The sequence below is a fragment of the Melanaphis sacchari genome, unplaced genomic scaffold (genome assembly GCF_002803265.2).
Source record: "Melanaphis sacchari strain LSU unplaced genomic scaffold, SCAv2.0 Contig87_pilon_pilon, whole genome shotgun sequence".
NCBI lineage: Eukaryota > Metazoa > Arthropoda > Insecta > Hemiptera > Aphididae > Melanaphis > Melanaphis sacchari.
Genome location: NW_020271618.1, coordinates 1 through 10,524, shown reverse-complemented (window position 1 = coordinate 10,524; position 10,524 = coordinate 1). Strand labels below are relative to the sequence as shown.

The 10,524-nt window shown below is 29.2% G+C and overlaps 1 pseudogene; it reads left to right on the top strand.

Moving 5' to 3' along the window:
• The first annotated feature begins 661 nt into the window (after positions 1–661).
• On the top strand, positions 662–2,631 carry LOC112602389 (annotated as a pseudogene).
• The last annotated feature ends 7,893 nt before the right edge of the window (positions 2,632–10,524 follow it).

The window sequence follows — 10,524 nt, the reverse complement described above, 5'->3', positions numbered from 1 at the left end:
CCGTCCATTTTCTAAATTCAGAGACTAAATTGTGTTCTAGGCTAATTGGTTGCATTAATTACAATGATAGATGTACGTCAGATGAATTGGCCCAGTTTTTGATGGCTACTGTTTAAAAATGGAATATTGATAATAAAATATCAGCAGTTGTTACAGAAAATGCTGCAAATATAATTGATGCTGTACGAAAAAACAAATGGAGACATATCCCATGCTTTGCTCGTGTTCTTAAAACACGTGGACCGCCACGGGGTTTTTCACTTTGTTATTTTAATTTGCTACGAGATCGAATTCTAAATCTCAACAAAATACTTAAAGTTTGTTGTGAGATCTTATATTAAATCTCACTTTATAAATTTTCTATTAATGAGATCTCGTGTTAGGTCTCAATAATCCGTGTTTTCTCGACGGATTCTAATTCTACAGTATTGCCACTTTCAGTTGGTGTTTGTAGTTTTAAAATACCATATTTAGTTTTTTTTTTATCAATATTTTAAAATCATTGATAAAGCAACGTTTGATACTGTTGTTATTGGTAACTAAACTTTAAACATTTTACTTTATTTATCTGATTATCAAAATTGAATGTTAAATGTGTTTTTGCCGTTAAGGTAACGGATTTATTAATTTTTTATGTAATTTGTGACAAATAAACAAAATTAATGACGAGAGTATAGCTGAAATGTTAGAATCTTCATTTGACTATAGTGACAATGACCCCAATTGGAATGAAAATGTTGAAAACATGTCTACAAGTAAGTTATTTTACCTGCAGTTTAATGTACTTTGATCTAATTTTCATATGATTTTTAAATGTTTTTAAATAGGTAGTACTTCTAGTAGACAATATCAATGATGAAGTCAGACATGTGAACATGTCTATAGATGGTAATATATTTTGCTTGAAATTGTCTATTTACTATTTATAATTAATAATAAAATAAATTTTAGAAAGTGAATTATCTGGAGTAGATGCAATTGCTTACAGTGTTGAAAACGATGATCCAAATTTTGGAAAATAATAAAAAAAAATTTGCATTATTAGTTCAAAAAAAAAAAATGTTAGAAATTATTTTTTTATATTAGATTGTATCTCATATAAGTGCTTCATCTGATAATGTTTCTACTACAAATTATCCTGGACCAGGACGTCCAAGGATTCATCCTAAGTTAAGTGGCCATGATCATCAATGGAGAACAGACGACAATATTATTGACGATTTTATATTTGATCCTGATAAGACAAATTCAGGTATAAATCCAGATTTATATGACATTCTTATGCATGGATCACCGCTTGATTTTTATTTTCTTATTGTGAATGATGAAATAATAAATAAAATAGTTATTGAAACAAATAAATTCGCTGCTCAGCAAAAGGCTTCTAAGTTAGTATCACCATTTGCTCGTATTAATAAATAGTTTGATACAGATATGATAGAAATAAAACAATTATTTGGACTAGCTTAGTTGCGTTGCCTACATAATATGAACTATACTGGAGTAGTTCTAAAATATTTGCTACTAATATTAGGCTTGTTAATTGTTATGAGCCGAAATCGCTTTGAAATATTAATGCTACATTTCTCGGATAATGCTACTGCTGATACTACAAATCGCTTATACAAACTGGGTACCGTTATAGATGATATTATGTCTAATTCTAATTATTGTATGCAGCCTCTAGACAAATTATGTATTGATGAATCCCTTGTTAAATTTATGGGTAGGCTATCATTTAGGCAGTATATTAAAATTAAGAGAGATAGATTTGGAATAAAAGAATTTAAATTATGTATTCCTCAATGTTATACCATTGCTCTTAAAGTATGTGCTGGCAAAGAAGCTGTTGATGATAGTGTTGGGACAAAAATTGTTATGACACTAGGAGATCCTTATTTTGATTGTGGGAGAACATTATATGTAGACATTTGGTACTCAAGTGTTGAACTAGCCAAAAAATTAAAAATACGACAAACACATTTAGTAGGCACTATAAGATCGAACAAAAAATTCAATCCTAAAGAAGAAATAAAAAAAAAGTTAAAAAAAGGAGAGATTGATTCAATGAGAAGTGATACAAATGTTTTAATATTAAAATGGAAGGATAAAAGAGACTTATATATGATATCCACGAAACACAACAGTGAAATGGTTGAAGCACGTGTAAGGGGTAAAATTATAAAAAAGCCTAAAGTAGTGATTGACTACAATATAGGAAAGACATCAATTGATCTTTCTAATCAAATGATTTCCTATTATAATCCTCTAAGGCGAAGCTTGAAATGGTATAGAAAAGTAGCTTTAGATGAACTATTAAATATAGCAGTAATTAATACTTTTGTATTATTTAACAAAGTTACATGTTCAAATATGTCTATAGCTAATTTCCGTACTTCTCTAGTTGAACAATTAACCAATTAAGAAAATATTGTCATAAATTCATCTATCAAACATCAACTACAAAAAACTGGTAAAAGCAGATGTTTTATGTGTTATTCACTAATGTCTTCAGAAAAAGGTAGAAAGTATGCACAGTCTCATAGTACTAAAGTACAGACTAAATGTCTGAAATGTGATAAATATTATTGTATATCATGTTTTATCAAAGACCACAAAATCACAAAATGATATAAAATAGTGGTCAACAAATTATGAGCAGTGACACATTATTTACATTGTATCTATACATTTTAAAATATAAATGTTTTAAAGTTCTGTTTTTTTTTTTTATTAATTACAACTACATAAATATATTTTATATTTATTATGCTATAAAAAAATACCTATTACTATAATCAAACTGTTTTTGTTATATTACTATTAATAGTAGTTAATTTGTTGTAACTATGTTTTTTGTTTATATCATTTTATTTTGCAATTTATAAGATAAAAGCCTACTACCAGAGATTGTTTACATATAATTATATTGTTCCTTATTGTTCAAATAATGTATTATTTTATAAAATATTTATTTAAGATTTGATGTTAAGTCTCAATTAAAGTGCTTTTTCATAATGAGATTCAGTTTGAGATCTCAGGCTAATGGCCAAAATATACATTTTTCAAATGGTGACATCCTACGGCCATGAGATTTAATTTGAGATCTCAGCTTATATTAAGTTATAACCTATAAAAATGTTTTAGGAAAACAATTATGAATATAAGTACAAGTTTTGAATAAAACAATTTGAGTAAAACTATGAAAAACCCCGTGCCGGTGAGGACTAAGTTTGGTGAGATCTCGTACGAGATCTCAACGTGGACTGGTACATTTAAAAAGTGTAATGACAAAAATAAAAAATATAGTTGAATTTTTCAAGCAAAGTTTTGGGGCTTAACATAAGTTAAAGAATTTTCAAAAACAAATGGGATTACCAGACCTTAAGCTTATTCAAGAGTGCAAAACTTGTTGGAATTCAGCATATCAAATGATTGAAATGATACTTAAGTTAAAAGAACCTGTATTGTCAATATTAGCCATAACAAATAATGATTTATACTGCATTACTGGTGATGAATGGCAAGTAGTATCTTATCCATGTACAATTCTAAAAAATTTTAAATGAAATAACCACTAATAAGATGAGTGCTGAAAATGTAACTATTTCAAAACAAAATCTATTTTATATGTTCTTACTGGAGCATTTGCATAAATATATTTTTGACATTAATATGCAACAAAAAATCATTTCAATGGCTGCAGAAATAAAGGCAACATTGAACAAGTACTTCAATAGTGTAGAAGACAACAATGTACAGTCACAAGCAATTTTCCTCGACTCTAGGTTTAAAAAATTTGGATTTTCAAGTAGTGAAAAATATGAAACATGTAAATTAAACCTGGGAAGAAAATTAAAGAAAATTAATGTAGAATTAACAAACGAACTTGTGGAAGAACGTCCAGCCACTTCTATTGTACAAACTTCCTCAAGTATTTGGAAATAGTTTGATGATCAATTCAGCTCTGTTCTTGATCAAAATACTCCATCAGTTGCAAGCATTGTAGAGTTGGACAAATACTTGAGTGAAAGCTTCCTAAATTGTCAACTGGATCCTTTGAATATAATGCGCTATAATAATGCATCAACCACGATGGCGTAACAGGAATTATTACATTTTTTTTGATATAGGTCCCTATAATATATTTTTTGTAACATTTAGGTGTATACAAATTTGAAAAAACATTAAAAAATATTTTTGGCGTATAACAAATACTTATTGAATGACCGCCGACGGTTAGGTAACTTTTTTACTTATAAATAAAGCTCGGAAGTTGATGGCATTTTACATTTTTTTTTTTTTTTTTGAACTTATTAGACGATGCTCTCCTGGCCACAAATGTTTTTCATTTAACATGTGAATCTAAATAATTAATTTAAATTTTAAATTTTTTTGCATTTTTTTAAGTAATTTTACTAATTTCACACTAATTCACTTCTCATAAAAGAGTGGTCAGAATTAATATCAATAAAGGGATTTTTCATTTCTTTTTAAACCATCGATTATTTATATTTTAAATTGTATCTAACTTGTAATGAAGCAAAATTATGATGAGTTATTTCTAACTGAGAATTGTTTTTCACAATTCCAATGAAATAAATGACTTTTATTTGTCGAGATAAATTATGTTTTGTTTCTAATTAGATGTGGCAGGAAATAAAAATTAATTTAGATAATGATAACGGATGAAAAGGGTTTTAATTGTATATAATAATTTCTATGTGTATGTCAATATTTTCTAACATTAAACTTAATTTTAGTATAGACTCAACAAAACCAGATTTATATTTTACTCTAGATGCCTGTCACAATCTAACATTGGCAATACATTCTTTATGAACATTCAAAGTATTTAAAAATAAAAATGGACAGCTCATTGAATGGAGGTACTTAGAACAGTGGTTTGAATTGCAAAATGAAGATAGATTTAAATTAGGCAATAAAATTGGATCAACACATATTAATGCTTACATGTCCGATGGCAATAGGTCGTTGTCACATCTCATCGCGGTGAAATTTCCGTGCAGCTATTATGGACATAAACATAATATGGCACCGGCATGGAAACGTATTAACTGGAAGGATAATATTATGAGGGTTAAACTTGCAGTTCAAAGTATAAGTAGTTCGGTAGCAGATGCTCTTCGGTACCTAAAACAAATATCAAAAAATTTTAAAAATTGTAAACCAACAATTCAGTTCATTAGAATTCTAATTGATGAAATATTTAATTTCTTAAATTCAAGAGCTTTTTAGCAAAAGTTTCAAACAACCTATTTGTATGGAAAATATAATATTTAAAGAAAATAGAATGAACAGTCATATTATGTATTTATACTCATTATAAACCATAAATGGAGTTCCTTTATGGAAAAGCCAGAGAAAAACATTCATAATTGGAGGATTTGCTATATCAATAAAATCAATTATAAATATATCCAAAGATTTACTGGTCAATCATGAATTCAAATTTTGTCTTAACTTATAAATTCAGCCAAGATGAAATTGAATTTTGGACATGTGCGAGGTCGATTTGGATCCAATAACAATCCAAATTGTTTACAATTTACTAGTGCAATAAAAAGTATTTTATTACATACATACTTCAATTACTTTAACAAATGGGAATTTTAATTTGCTTACTCATGAAGAAGATTCTCTTTTTTCTATTAAATGGAAATATAAAAGACCATGTATGGATCAAGAGAATGAAGACGAATCAACCATCAAGTTACTTGTAGACAATGTTAGCAATGATCCGTTTATCAAAACTATTACTGATAATGTATTATGCTAATATTTTTTCTTACATAGTAAAAAACTTAACCCAGTTTTGCAGTGTCCAAATGATATTAAAGCATTATTCAATGAATCTATTCTAAAAAAAGTAAAATGTACTGAAGAATTTAAAAAAAAAAGTAATTCCACTCTTGCAAAATTACATTCAGCACAGAAAAATATAGGCTTACCTCAATTAAAGTTGAAACAGGATGTAGCGACGAGGTGGAATTCGACATATGACATGTTAAAAAGAATCATTAGCATTAAGGATGCTGTAATATCAACATTGGCAATATTCCAAAGTTCAATTCAAGTTTTATCACCGGCTGAATGGAAAGTAGTAGAAAAAGCTGTTGATGTATTACAAATATTTCATGAAGTTACCGAAGAAATTAGCTCTGAGAAAACTGTTTCTATTTCAAAAGTAATAGTACTAGTGACTTCTATATTCCATACAATACAGTAGAAACATTTGTCTCAGATATTGATATTGCATATGAAGTAAATCTGATGGCTAATTCTCTCAAAGCTGAACTAAAAAAACGTTTTGAAGAAATTGAAGACAACGCAATAATTTCTCAAACGGCAATCCTTGATCCAAGGTTTAAAAAATATGGGTTTAAAAATGAAAACAAATTGAATAAGGCGTTCAGCATTTTAAGAACAAGGATAAGCAATATAAAATTACCATCAGATTCAAATATACAGAAGTCATTAGAAACAGTAACAAGTACTCCACAACCATCTTCACTGCTTTGGAAAGTTTATGAGATTAAAGTTGGACAATTAAAATCTATTCAAAATCCAACGGCTGCTGGTTTAATTGAATTAGATAAATACATGCAAGAACCATTGATTGACAGACATGATGACCCATTGAAATGGTGGTATGAGCATAAATCTATTTACCCTAGAATCTACACTTTTGTATTAAAGCGTCTTTGTATAACAGCTACAAGTGTGCCCTGTGAACGAATTTTTTCTAAAGCTGGTAAAATAATAACTCAAAAGAGAAATAGTTTAAACACGAAAAAATCATCTCAATTAATATTTTTACATAGGTAATAACTTATAACTATCATTTAATATAATATGTGTACCTACCATTTCAATTAATTAAAAATTAACTATTTTTTTTTTCATTATAAATAAAAATTTAAAAGAACAATTTGTGATTATTATAAACTATACCATTACCTAACTTAATCATTATCATTTATCATGCTATTTCCTGAATACCTAAATAGTAAATACAATAAAATATTAAATACTGATAAGTGATAACCGAACAAATGAAATTAACTACAACTGATACCTGAATAGTGAACGGTCTTTAGATCATAATAATATTGTGGTCTTAAACTTTAACGATGGAGAAAATGTACATAACAAATTGTCAACTGTTTAATGCGATGACTATCCAGCCGGCAATTTTTAGCTGAACAATTTATATGGTGTCGGTCACAACTTCATGTCGCGTTCATCATTATGATAATATAATAATATCTGGATATAATATATACTATAGTATAGCACTAGTATGAGTATGTGTATCCGCCATTTGTTGCAACAAACTGATAAATGATAATGATTGCTTATGATATAATGATTACTGAATAACAGGAATATAACAAATTTGACTTTCACAAATTTGAAATTAATCTCTTATTTACACATCTACTTAATACTCCTTGTGATACCAGTACATTTAAATATTCTAATCTGCCAAGATTAGATATGTCATGTTCTTAAAAGTAAAATTGTACCTAACGAAGCAGCTGAAGCATTTTATTGTAGATTTCGAGAGACCAAAACGCATTGCCAAATTTGATTACCAATTGTAGGCGCGAGATAAATGGATTCCAACTGACTCAGCACGGATTTGGTTAGCAGGTGTGGCCCAACAAACATTATTGTTTCATTATTTACGCATCATCTAAAGGCTAAATATTAACTGAATAGATCATTTTGAGGATAATCAGTTTGAACAAAATCGAATAGATGGATTAAAAGTTGAAATGGCCGCACTCAACTATTTTTGATGTTCAATCCAACAAAAACCATTAATGAATCTTCAAGAAAATCCTTGTATAAAGTAAATGGTACAACAGGTATTGTTATTAACAGTGGCTATTTTTGTGTGTACTACAATACAATTTTGTTCATTACGAAAATAAAATGTGTGTCATCTTTTATAGTAATACTTTATAACATTCTGATCAGGTTCTAAATACTGTGTCCCCAATACCAAATGTGTCCCAAGTTACAACCTCCACACACACAGGTTTTCTTTTAGGTATAAAATCTGTCAACCACCAATAACAGTTAAATTACTTGCAATTAAGTGTGTCCCTGAAATTGATGTATTTTAGGCTCTATTCTGCAACAACTATACCTGGACAAATTGATAGTAACTAAGCTCAAATTTAGACAGGGTACTACGTAAACGCACCTGTAGGTCATTACTGGTTGTTAATGGGCAGCAGATAGTGTGTAATATTAATAATGCGAGTTGGTCTTATTTGTTGAATTGTTGAACATGCAGTACCAGCGTTCAATAGTTCAGTTAATTAGGCGTAGTGCAGTAGTCCAATTAATTTAATCTGCCAATTTTTAGAGGAGACCTGTTACCGATGGCACGTTTCCGTAAGATTGTAGATACTGTTTCTACCTCATGCAAATATTTTAAAGATAAATAATCAAATTTGTAGGAATCAGGCATTATTTTTGCAATAAAGAGGTTTTTCAACAATATTTCCTAAAACTTTTAATTACTGCTTAAAAACCCATATATTTTGTAATCCTTCCTTATATATATATTGCGTTTGCAATTTGTTAGACCTGTTACTGATGGCAATGTTTCTGTAAGATTGTAGATAATGTTTCTACAAATGGAGAAAATACTTAAAGATACAAACAGACTCAAATTTAGAATCTGTAAGATAGAGCTTCAGGTATTGAGTTAGCTATTCTTTCTATTAGTTCCGAGAACTGTTTTTAATTACTGAAATTAAAAACTTATATTATGCTAATCATCATACTTGGGAAAAACCTTATATCATGTTAAATTACAGTGTATTAATTGCTTACTGCATGTTAAATAGAAATATTGTATTAAAAACAAGTTGAAATATTAAAAGAAACTGCTGACAGAGAGAGATTGTTTTGAAGTACTTAACTGAACAGCAAATAAAAGTTCTTACTAAGGAAACAATATGTACAGAATGGACAATGAACAATTATGAAATCATTAAAATTGTTTTGTTGTTGGTGTTCGCGATTAATTTTAAGAGAAATGAATTTCTTCCAATACCCTATATAGCACCATAACTCGTTTGATCACAGGGTCTACATTGAATTTGATTGTTTGAATCAATGTTAGAACCCTAGTTACAAAAGTACAACAAAGCAGAGAAAGAAGATATTCTGTGTTCTTCATTTGATGAAATGGAAATTAGTTCTGCCGCGCGAAGAATCATATGATAAAACCGAGGTAACGAGAGAAAGATTACATTTGCATTGCACAACTAGGAAATAAACTTTATTAGTGTTGTTGTCATGTAAAAGAATACTGAAACAAGTAATTGCGCTCATATTACAGATGGGTTCCCTGCTCCTGCTCTGAATAATCTCAAATTAGCTTATTTTTGATTGCATGAAGTTTTGTAAACATGCTGTTTGAAAGTTGTTTATTCTTGATAAGGAAATGAAACAGATCACTATGGAAAGATTTAGTAAAATTCAAAAACTGGTATTAGACAGAATTTTTACTTATGATGATAATAATATTTATTATGCCAGACATGCCTTTGATTAAAATTTAAAAGTACTGCATTGGTGAACCCAATAAAATTAACAAAAGAATACTGTGGAAGCAGAGAAGGTTCATCACCTATTATATGTTCACTGTAAGTTTGTGGCGGACTTCAGGAATATTGAAGAAAGGATGATTCAAATTGAGGAAGAACTTCGCTTACTGCGGTATCACTTTAAAAGAGGTCATATCCAAATAATTTTCAAAATGCATGTTAGTGCAGTACAATTTTTCGAAAATCAGAAGCCGCAGTGGAACTGCTGTCAACTGTGAATTGTTACCTAAAAGATGCACACCACTGCTCATTTTTATTAGATTAATCGATGAGTGGTTTTCATTAACATCTAGTAAATTACGGAAACATCAATAACCAAAGAAACAAGGAAAATATGATTTCCTTCGAAATTGATCGAATAGTTGAACAAACTGAGCTGATTGATGGAACCTTGAAAGAAACTATTATGTTCTATTATCACCTGTTGAAACAAGTGAGTTATTATTTTGTATGATTTGATTTATATTGTGTCATCGTTTGACCCAAGATGGTTGAAAATATTTTTCAATGCGTCGGGCAGGCAACCCAAACGCACCAATCAGAGCACTCCAAAATATACTGAAGTCACAGTATGTTTTGAGCGTAGTAGCACTACATGAATGATAAGGATGAATTTTTATTAAATTATTTTAAAAGTTCCGAAAACTTCAATAGTATCATCGATATAATACAGCCAACTATTAATACCGCAACCATGAACCACATTGGCAGACAATATCAGAGCATTAAAACTCTCCTGAATAAAGATATGAATATTGCAGGGTCATTTGGGCTGGCAGTACTACAAATGCAATATTACAGCATCATGTGATAAATGTTGTAATGTTCATGCAACACCACACAGCAATACGTAACTGAACGGCACAACAGA